Here is an 11,117-nt window from a genome sequence, read left to right as displayed (position 1 = left end):
GAGAGAGAATAAAGAGAAAGTTTGGGGGGTGGGGGGTGGACAGAGCCCTCCCGCGCATGCGCCCTGGTAGTCGGCCGGCTCAGCAGAGGGTTTGGCCTGCGACTCACTCCCCACGTCGCGCCTCGCATGGCCCCACAGACTGGGCCCCGAGAGCGAGCGTGCTGCGCGGTCGCGCAGCCTCCAGGCCGGGCGCGCGCCTGCGCACGAGCGTCCTGGGCGTTCGAGCCGCGGGGTTATTAGAGGTGGAGCGCGGGGAGGGCGCGCGGCAGGAGGCGGCCGCCGTTACGGCGCGAGCGTGGTCACGTGGTCGCTGGTCACCGCCGCCGCCGCCCCCTCCCGCCCTGTTCTCTTTCTGGTCGGGCCGGGCCCGGCCGGTTCCACGAGCGCCTGGCAGAGACTGAGGGAGAGAGAGAGAAAGAGGAGGGGAGGAGGAGGATTCAGGGAATAGGAGCTGGGGAGCACTTCTGCGCCACAGGTAAAACAAGATGCTGATGATGATAATCGTAAAAAAGCCGAGCCCCCTGAGCGCCTCCGCCTCCCTCCAGTGCAGCCCCACATGCAGTCGCTCCCGCCCCGGCCTCCCGCTCTGCCTCTCAGGACCACTCCCGCCTCCCCCAGCGCCGCTGCTGCAGCTGCCGCCGCCTCACGGGAGGGCCTGAGGGTGCTGCTGCTGTTGCTGCTGTCGCCGCGAACGGGTAGTCGCAGCGCCCCCGTTTGTGCGCTTCCCGGATCATCGTGGGGGCTGGGTGGCGGGAGGGAGGCTCCTCTAGCTGCAGGGCGGGTAGGGCGAGGGGGCTGCTTCCCCCCAGTCCGCCTGCCTTCCCTGCCTCGGGAGGTTGGGGTATAGGCTGCAAGGCCAACTGCTGCAAGAGGGTAGAGCCTGGTGGTTGGACTGTGGCTCAACTTCCTACTTGGTAAATTTCCCTGTTCATATCAGCCCTGGGCAGCACGCTTCCTTCGGAGGCCGGAAGCGAAACGGGCCCGGAATCTCCAAACCTTTTAAAATGCAGCCTTTAGACTAGAGAAGCCTTTCAGCTTTGAGGAGAGAAACGTGGCCCTGTTTTAGTACGACTTGTTTATTCACCTGTAAGAACATGCAAGTTGAGGCCTTTAAGGATGAGAAAAACTTTGTGAAAGTTGATTCCCCCTCTTCCCTGCTTTTCCTGGAAAAACGAACACAAACCTCCTAAACAATTTTTGATTCTACAAATGACCTAGAGTTTGTTCAATACCAGCCATTAACTAGTTTTAGTTTCAGGAATATGATTTAAAGTTCACATCCTAAAGATTTTTTCCTGAATAATAGTTTTCGGGAATGAGTTCTATTTGTCAACTCCGAATTGGACTAAATCCCGAGCTTGTAGCGTACAGGTTGCACAGCTTTGGGCCTGATTGCGTGGAGATTTCTAGAACCAGTCATTATTTGTACTCTTTGTACAACAAAATATAGTACAGGGAAACTGTATATTATTAGTGTGCTCTTGCACAAAATACTGACTTAAAGCAGGAAGTAGTAAATGTAGGCATTGTTGAAAATAAACCTTTGAACACTTAAATTCATTTTATGTTGGTCATTTTTCTTAATGAGCTTTTCTGATTACACATCTTGGAATTTTCATACTATATCGCTAAATTCAAATGTAAACTTGAGCATTTAAAATTTTTACAACTATCTGCGATAGAGTCAAAGCACTTCTCAAACTTTAATGTGCATAGGAATCCCTTGGGGCTCTGGTTTAAAAATGCAAATTCTGATTTAGTAGATCTGTGATGCATTTTGATATTCTGCATTTCTTAAAAGCTCCTAGGTGCTGCTGGACAAGGAACAATTCTTGAGTAGCAAGGATGTGGATAATGTGTGTGCTAAGAAATAAAATGAGGTGTCAGTGAATAAGAGCCTTAATTCATCCTGAGTGTAGAGGTGGTTTTGAGAGAAGGGGGAAAAGACAGGATGAACTGAGAAAGTTCCCCTTAGGGTGATACTTTATGAAGAGTGAACAGGCTATGTAGGGATACCAGGGAAGGGGATAGTAGTATTGGGGTGAGTTGCCCCAACTGGAGGAGTGCAGGTACCAGGTGTGCATGCTGCGGTGCATACATCACCTGGCCTGTGAATTTTCCATGGAAGCTTGGTGTATTTCTAGCTGAAGGACTCAGCTATGGGTAGTTGGGTTTTATCAACTTACAGACTATGAATCCTGTGTCTCTGAATCCATTGCTGGGATGAAATTTTCTTTTATTGGTGACAGTATTGAGTGTTTGCTTTTTCTCTCAGATGCAGCCTCAGTTGAGCAATGCATTCCTGAGCCTTGGAAGCAAACTTGTCAAGAATTTAGGGTCTCCACCTGCTGAGGTTATCCTACATGGATTCAGGTTTTTTCCTAATCTAATTAAGAAAATGTAAATTGAAAAGTGTCATACTTAACCTCATACTTTATGTCTATAAAAATGGTTGTACCTAACTTTTTAAAAACTTTATTGAAGTGTAACATCAATTATTTTTAGCACTGTAATTGTTATAGTCTTCATTCTGTTCCTTTATCATTGTTTTTTCATGTTCTTAAATAGTATATATGACAGTGCTTTTGAAGCACGAAGTGCCAGACCCTGTTCTAAGCACTTTATGTGTCTTAACTCATGTGATGCTCACAACAATCTTTAAGGAAACTGAAGCAGAGAGAGGGTAAAAGTCCTATGCTAGCACAGAGCTGGCACTCTGGCTGGCTGACTCTACAGGCCATGCTTTAACAATCTTCTGAATGTAGCTTTTATGGAAGAAAATTAATTAATGATACATTTTAAAATCCCCTTTCCCTAGTATTGTTGAAAATTACGAGCTTTTCTTTCATTTTAAAATCCAAACTTGTCATCTTTTAAAAAAATTTCCCCCATCGTATAATGAAAACTTGCCTCAATGCTTGTCGTCTTTTCTGAATAAGATATTGAAATTTGCAAAGCTTTATTTTGTTTGCACCTGTCGGCCAGACCATTCTCTTTCAAGTCTGTAAGTCAGTGTTAAATGTGAAAGTAGTGTCTGCTTCCTTTTGACCCTGCAAGTTTTCGTTCTTCATTTTTTTGCCTGTGCTTCTCTTCCACCTTCCATCCCCTTTCCCCCTCTACGCATACATAGTAGATTTATCCTGTATTTGTTATCCTGACATTTAGGATTTTTTGGGGGGGATTGATGGGTCACTGACTTTTTATTTGGCCAGTAAGGGCAATAACAATCTAAGCATGAGTCATTGTTATCATATTTTAACACTGGAAAAGTAATAAGGACAACTTCAGTGTTGTTTTGTCTCTGACCGCTTTTATATCAGCACCAGTCTGAGGACTGTGCTTATACACTTGGTCTAAGACTGTTCTCTTAACGTGGACAGATGATTAGAATGGCATTAATGTTACAGTGTGTGTAGTGGAACTTAAGAAATGAGATTTTGTGGCTGTGGGCAGTTGTGGGAGGGGAAGTGAGAGGAGAGGGCCTATGGGCTGATTCCAGTATCATTAATTCTTCATTAACTGGGATAATAATTTGGGAAGTAAGTCAGTATAACAATAAATCCCTGTTGTAAATGTTTTCTCAAAGTTCATACTCTGTTTTGATGTCTGTTGTAATGTTATGCTGGTCAGTTACTTAGCCTCATAGTGCCTCACTTTTCTCAACTTTAAAGTGAGGATAATAGTAATAAGTACCTCAGAAAATTGTTTTGAGGATTAAATGAGTATATATGTGTGTGTATATATGTATAAGTATAGTATATATACATATGTAATGCTTGGTGTCTGACGCAATGCGTGTTAGGTACTGTTTTACTATGTAAGTGTTAGGTACTGTGTTTTACTATGGATAATCTACAGTGTGGCTGATCATAGCCACATAATCAAGACTGACTGTATTTGAATGAACTTAATGGGAATTGTACATTTATTTGGTATGAAGCTGTATTGGCCAGCAAAACAAAGTTTGTACTTTTTGGATTAAATACAAAATTGGTATAGTAATGCTCTTATCCCTTTAGGGAATTAAATATGAATAAATATGGTTTGGCTGTTCAGATGTTTCAAAACAAGGAAGGAAGGCTGTAGAAATAATAAAAGATGGTTTTGGTGGTGGTATGAAAGGATTGGTTTAAAATTTTCTAGTGTAGTGTTGTGAAGCCTAGAACAAGGTAACCTTATTTCTGAAGGTTTTTCTGACTATAACTTTTACCTCCCTCAGCAGACTCCTTTGCTCCTTGAAATAATCCATCTGTCCTTGCATACTCCAGACCTGATCTGCAGCCCCTTATCTAAAACCCACGGTGGCATATGTGTCTCAGAAGTAAAATTTTTGGAATTTAGAAAATTAATATGGTGCATATGCTATATATCATGAAACCTCCTGTGGATAGCAACAATCACCCCATAGTTGTACACATTAATTTCCCAGCAAATTTATACATGTTCACACTAAGTAGAATAAAAAAGACCATAAAAAGCCTCATGTTAGTTTAGGCTGTGTTTTGTTGACAGCTTAGAAAACAATTTTAGTTTTCAGAGTTTTTTTGATTTTTGGAATTGGACATGAGGGGTTGGGATCTCTCTCTGTATATATATTTTATAATTTATCATAGTACCTGTCTCTTTGATTAGAAAAAGAACTGGAGTGTAGGATTTGTGTGTTAACATTTTCTATTTTTAGCACCTGTCATGGAACCTGGCATGCAGTAGATGCTCATTAAATGTCCACTAGTTTGGATGAAAAACATCTAAAGATAATATCATTCAGTCATTGTTTTGTGCTACATGTGGTGTCTCTGACTGACTCCATGAAAATATTTAGTAATTGCAGATTTATTATTTTTCTTAACTCAGTTGCCTAGGGAAGGTGATTATTGGATTACTTTTTTGAGACAAAATAGACTTAAGAGATTTGAAATAGGCATTATAGATGTTGACAAATTTTTATAAATTCGTGTTGACAAGAATGCTTACATTTACTTTTTTATGGATCATGAAGTCTACATTTAGAAGAATGGTTTACTTTTTATAAAATGATTGGATTTAGGGGTGCCTGGGTGGCTCAGATGGTTAAGCGTCTGCCTTCGGCTCGGGTCATGATTCCAGGGTCCTGGGATCGAGCCCCACGTCGGGCTCCTGGCTCAGCAGGGAGCCTGCTTCTCCCTCTCCCTCTGTCTCCCCCCCGCTCATGCTCTCTCTCTCTCTGTATCTCTGTGTCTCAAATGAATAAATAAAATCTTTAAAAAAAATGATTGGATTTAATTTTGTATGATAACTTATGACAGACTAGTTATGGTATATCTAAAGAAAATGTTGCTGTGCATAAATATCTTAGGTTGGATAATTACAGTATGATAGCCTGCCATTAGAAATTTTTTTAAAAATTTTTTATTACAAAAGGTAATGCCTGTTGTGAAAATGTTATAAAAACAAATGATCAAAAATAATGGTCTGCACTATTGGGAATTTCTTCAGTTCTCTTAGGGGGTTATATTGTCTTGAGAGAGGCTAAAAGAAAAGTCAGATTTGTACTGCAAGTACTAGTTTAGAAAACCAAGTTGCAAATGTTGGTTAGCAACGAAGATTTCTTACTGTTACTGAACATCTAAGTAAGATAAAAAGGTTGAACTAAAAGCAATTTGGGTCTCTACTTCTAAATAATGGATCTTCAGAATAATTAATCAGTGAGAAGTAAGCCCCCACTTCTCATATAACCACCTTAGGGGAGATGAGATGCACCTGCCGTCTGATGGAGTTGGAGTGGTCTAGCACTGCAAGAAGACTGAGCCTAAGTTACAGGTCCTGGCTGTAGATGGGTGTATTCTGTTTGCTGGTAATTAGTGGGGATCAGAATTGACCCCTTTAGGTTTCCCAGAATATGTACCTTTGGAGGTATTCCAGTAGATACCTTGTAGGAATCCAAGAAAAATTACTAACATTACATCTCTTGCAACCCTGGGGTGAGATGGTGGATTGATTGCCCTGGATCCTTGGTGGGGGTTGGGAAAAGGTGGAGTTGATAGGAGATGGCTACATGGTACCACGTTTCTCTGTCTACTGCATTGATTAAACTAGACTTCTTTTTCTTCATGAAGTCCAGGAGTCTTGTAGTAAGAATGCTCGTTTTGATAGGTAGATATGTATAGCATAGGGAGGCTTGGGATAAATTGTCTCCCCTCTCCAATCTTTGTTACTCTTAATAGTTCAGGAGTTAATTTTAACCTTTTTACCTGTGTTGTGTGTGTGTATTTGTATTGTAGATCTATATGGATAAACATGTATGTGCAGATACAGCTGTTTTTTAAACTAAAAGTGGATTTATGCTATTTTGTTACTTGTGTTTGTTTTTCATTTAATATTTTATATTACTAATGATGTTACTCTCCCACACACTTCTTAGTGGCTCTATGACTGTTTCATTGTATGAAGGTACTATTAGTAGTCCTCCATTCTTGGACACCTAGCTTCCTTTCAATCCTTATATGACAAGCAGTACTACACTGAACATTATTGTAGCTAATATTCCTTTGTGCCTATGCATTATTTACTTAGGAAAAATTGTTGTGAGTGGAATTATTAGTAGGTTAAAAGATATGCCCATGTTTAACAGTTTTGAAACACATGACCAAATTGTCCACTTTACCCTTAACTACAAAGCTGAGAGGCCCCGTACTTGCTGTGATTGGGTATTATCATCTTTATTTTATTTGGGCTTTATTTGGGCATACTTGACTTTACACCTCCTCCTCTTCTGCCTTCTTATAGACTTTAACATTTCTGTAGTTAAATCTTGTTCTTCCTTTATGAGTCTTGTAGGCTTTTCCTACCTTTTGTTTATATAGCTATTAATTTATATTTTAAACTATTTTTATAGTTTCAGTTTAATTATGAGTTTACATTATTCCAGAACATGTTTAGTTGTGTAGTGTGAAGCAGAGGATACTAAATTTTTAAGCTTTTGATTAGTTTCTCTGTACTACTGAATGATTTATTCTTTCTCTATGGATATCAGAAGTTTTATCATTTTGTCTTCTATTCAGTCCCACTGTGTTTTATTTTTTATTGGTGGGAATGAGATTTTTCTGTGTGTGTATGTGTGTGTGTGTATGTGTATTTTTTCTACCTGACTATTGCTGGTCAATAGAAGAGCCATTGATTTTGTGTGTGTGTGTGTGTGTGTGTGTGTGTGTGTATTTTGTAATCAGTCACTTTCTGAATCTATTATAACTGGTTTTCAGTTGATTCTCTTACATTTTCCAAGTAGATAAGCATACCATCTGAAACCAGCCATTTTTGTAGAGGTTTTTTTTTTTTCATGATTAATTTTCATTTATGGAAGCTGTGTTGGAACGATTTTCTTAATTTCATTGACTTGAAATATGTTTTGATATGGTGTCACTGTGAATTAATATACCCAGTTCTCAGGAGGATTTAAACATATTTGGAAAACCACTTCAAGTGATCACTCTTATGGACTGAATGTGTCACCCCAAAATTTGTATGTTGAAACCCTGCTCCCTCACTCTCCCATGTGATGGTATTAGGTGGTGAGACTTTTGGGAAGTAATTACAATTAGACGATTAGACGAGGTGATGAGGGTGGAGCCCTCATGAATGGGATTAATGCTGTTATGAGAGTCAAGAGAGAGTTTGCTTCCTCTCTCTGGCATGTGAAGATACAATGAGAAGTCAGCAGTTTCCAACCTGGACAAGGGCCTTCAACCAGAACTTGACCTTGCTGGCACCCTGATCTCAGAGTTTAGCCCCCAGAACTGCGAGAAATCAATTTCTGTTGTTTATAAGCCTTCCAGTATATGGCACTTTGTTATAGCAGCCGGAACTGATAATCTCTAAGGACCCTTCTGGCTTAGAAGTTTTGTGATTCTCCTTTTATGTCAAAATACTCGTGGTAATACACAACGCTCTGGTACTTTAAGTTAAAGTGCCTGCAGCTTCCTTTATAATTGTGGCTGTTTAGCTCCACTGCCCAAGTAATTATTCTGAGGTTTTACATTTTCATCTCCTTAGAGCTTGAAGATTTCTTTCTATGTGATTGGGCAGAAATTAAAAGGGAATACTGATAGACTACAGAGATCAAACTGTGCAACATTGGGTTTGTTTATTTGCAGTATCAGGTATCATGATTTTCTTTCTCTGGTCAGGTAGTATAATTTTTCTACTTTTTATGGTGAGTTTTCTTTTTCGAGCTGTGGCCTTGCTATGGTCTACTTAAAGTTCTCCAAGCCAAATTACGTAATTGTCAGAACTGAGGGTAATGGAAGCCATTGGGAAATGATAGACCAGGAAGCAGTGAAGATAGGACGGAGAAGGAAAGGTAGGGATGGGGAAGTGCCTGGATGTATCTCTTTTTTCTCTGCCCCCCTTCTACTCTTTGGTTATCCTTTTGTACTTCTTTGCCCTTTAAATGATTTTATGGCTTCCTATTTATTCTCCAGATACACTTCATTTTCTCTTTCAGAGAATAGCTCCACTACCTCCTTTCTACTTGGATCAGGAGTACAGATGCTTTCCCCCAAGGCTGCAAAGTAGTCCTGATCAGTACCCCTAATTTCCTTCCTCTTTTTGTCACTAAAACTACCTGCATAATGCCCTCACCAGGGGCCATCACGCATCCTGCCTTGCAAAGGGTGTGGCAAAACATTGATTAACTTGAGTTTCCTCATAATGTAAAACCACTGTTTTGGAAGCATTAACAAAATGAGAGCAAGAGACTATAAAGACAAATTGTGAGAGAATTGTAGAGTAATATCTGAAGGCTGGGGAGATAGTGAGAGATTAATGTTATAAAGAGAAAAAAAAAGGTCCTGAAGAGTCTGTAGTTTAGATCTCCAATCTTGATTTCTTCTGTGAGCTTTAGACCTGTGTATCTGATTGCTTGTTGGATAACTCCACTTTTGATGGCCCACAGACAGCTCATGTTCATAAAGTCTGCAACTGAATTTACCATCTTCTCTTACAAAACCTATTCCCATTCCCAAGTGAATTATCTCAGTGGATGACTCCACCTTCTTTCTGATTGTTGAAGCCAGAACCCCGATAGACCCCTTTTATTCCCCAAATCCTCATGTAACGGCATCAATCTCAATGGATTTTAAGTCTTGAATCCATTGTCTTTATGCCCAATACTCCTACTCTGGTATATCATTTCTAGATCGTCATCTCTTGCCTTTGTCTCTGTAGGGTTTTCTGACTGGTGTCCCTGGAGCCAGGTGATCTTTCTAAGCTCTCAGCTGATTCTCTTACTCTATAGCTTAAAACCTTTCAGTACTTTTCCATCATTTATTGCAAAGTCTTGTGTCTCCTTCTGCCTCCCCTATGATGTCATTATAAAGTACTGAAATCTTTTGAGTTTTTGGAACTATTTAGGATTTTGCTTGCCTGAAGCCTGGAATAGTCTTTCTGTCTCTTGATTTTACTAACTCTTGTGAGTTCTTAGCTGTAATGTCACTGCTCTAGGGATCTTCTTATACCACTAAGTCTGTGTTGTCCTTTCCTATTTGGCCAGATACCCTCCCTGTACTACAACATAACATTTATTATGTATTATAATTGTCTTTTTACCTAACGATCTCTGTCCCACTTTTGACTGCTCTGTGAATGCCAAAACCATGTATGCCATCTTTACTTATACTCCTGAAGCTGTGAACTATTAAAAGTAGGTGTCCCACACAATGTACTGTTTTAAGTGCTGAATATATAGCAGTAAATAAGAGACTGTTCCAGTTATTAACTGCTGTGTGATAAACCACTCCAAAACTTAGTACCTTAAGACAACAGTAATATTTATTTACTCATGACTTTATAATTTGTATAGGATTCAGTAGGGTTAGTTTATCTCTGTTTCATTTGGTGTAGGCTCACTGGAGGTTAGAGTTTCTACTTCCAGCATGGCTCACTCACGTGGCTGGCAGTTGATGCTGGCTGCTGTCTGGGAGCTAAATTAGGGCTGTTGACCAGAGCACTTGCATGAGGCTTCTCCATGTGGCCTGGGTATGAGTGGTGGGTTCTGAGCGTGAATGTCTCAAGAACAAGCATTCTAAGAGGTAGGAAGTGGAAACAGAGAATCTGATGAACATTACTTCTGCTATATGTTATTGGTAAAACTGCTGTCTTTTATTGGTTAAATAGCCCAGATTCAATGGGAGGAGAATTAAACTCCATCTCCTGATGAAGAAAGTAACAAAGAATTTGTGACTATGTTTCATCTATTATACAGACCTAAAAAACAAACAAAAAATCAAACTACAAAAATTGTTGGATGAGGGACACCTGGGTGGCTCAGGTGGTTAAGCATTTGCCTTTGGCTCAGGGGCCATGATCCCAGGGTCCTGGGATTGAGTCCCACATCGGGCTCCCGGCTCAGCGGGGATTCTGCTTCTACCTCTGCCTCTCCTCCTCCCCCTGCTTGTGCTCTCTCGCTTGCGCGCTCTCTCTCTGACAAATAAATAAATAAAATCTTTAAAAAAAAATTGTTGGATGAGTTAAATCCTATCTTTACTTTTAACCTCCCAAGAATCATGATAGTATATCACTAATTAAAGAAAAATCCGGGGCGCCTGGGTGGCTCAGTTGTTAAGCGTCTGCCTTCGGCTCAGGTCATGGTCCCAGGGTCCTGGGATCAAGCCCCGCATCGGGCTCCCTGCTCTGCGGGAAGCCTACTTCTCCTTCTCCCACTCCCTCTGCTTGTGTACCCTCTCTCACTGTGTCTCTCTGTCAAATAAATAAATAAAATCTTTAAAAAAAAAAAAATCAAACGAAACAAAGTGAAATTTTAAAAAGTAACTTCAATTCCTACCCTTTTTAATTACTATATATTTTTTCTGTTATTCACATAGTTCCAGAATTTTTTAGTTTTAATTGTGTATGTAAACTCCTAATTTTAATCAGTTTTGTGTTGTTTTTTAATTTTTGTTTTTTGTAAGTCTTCATGCAGTGATGTTATTACTCAAGTATATTACTAGAAATGGGGTTATTGTGGTGTGTGTGTGTGTGTTTAAGAAATGGGGTTATTGTATGAAGGAAATACATGATTTAGATTTTGATTCTTATTGCCAAACGGCCTAATAGATAGTGTTAATTTATACCCTAACTTTAGT

At 40.1% G+C, this 11,117-nt stretch overlaps 1 protein-coding gene across 7 annotated transcripts in view; it reads left to right on the top strand.

Annotated features, from left to right (window-relative positions):
- The first annotated feature begins 268 nt into the window (after positions 1-268).
- Positions 269-11,117, top strand: part of TBC1D5 (TBC1 domain family member 5) — a 567,676-nt gene continuing 556,827 nt past the window's right edge. For 3 of the 7 annotated variants that reach the window (XM_078072131.1, XM_078072109.1, XM_078072120.1), the window contains exon 1: positions 270-475. The gene's annotated coding sequence lies outside the window, so the exon portion shown is untranslated. Of the gene's footprint in view, positions 476-11,117 lie in introns of all 7 variants that reach the window. The other 4 variants (XM_078072142.1, XM_078072153.1, XM_078072157.1 and 1 more) reach the window with 3 other exon arrangements.

Source organism: Halichoerus grypus, chromosome 1 (assembly GCF_964656455.1).
Source record: "Halichoerus grypus chromosome 1, mHalGry1.hap1.1, whole genome shotgun sequence".
NCBI classification, from domain to species: domain Eukaryota; kingdom Metazoa; phylum Chordata; class Mammalia; order Carnivora; family Phocidae; genus Halichoerus; species Halichoerus grypus.
Note: the sequence above shows the minus strand (reverse complement) of the source record. Positions and strands in the feature narration are given on the sequence as shown.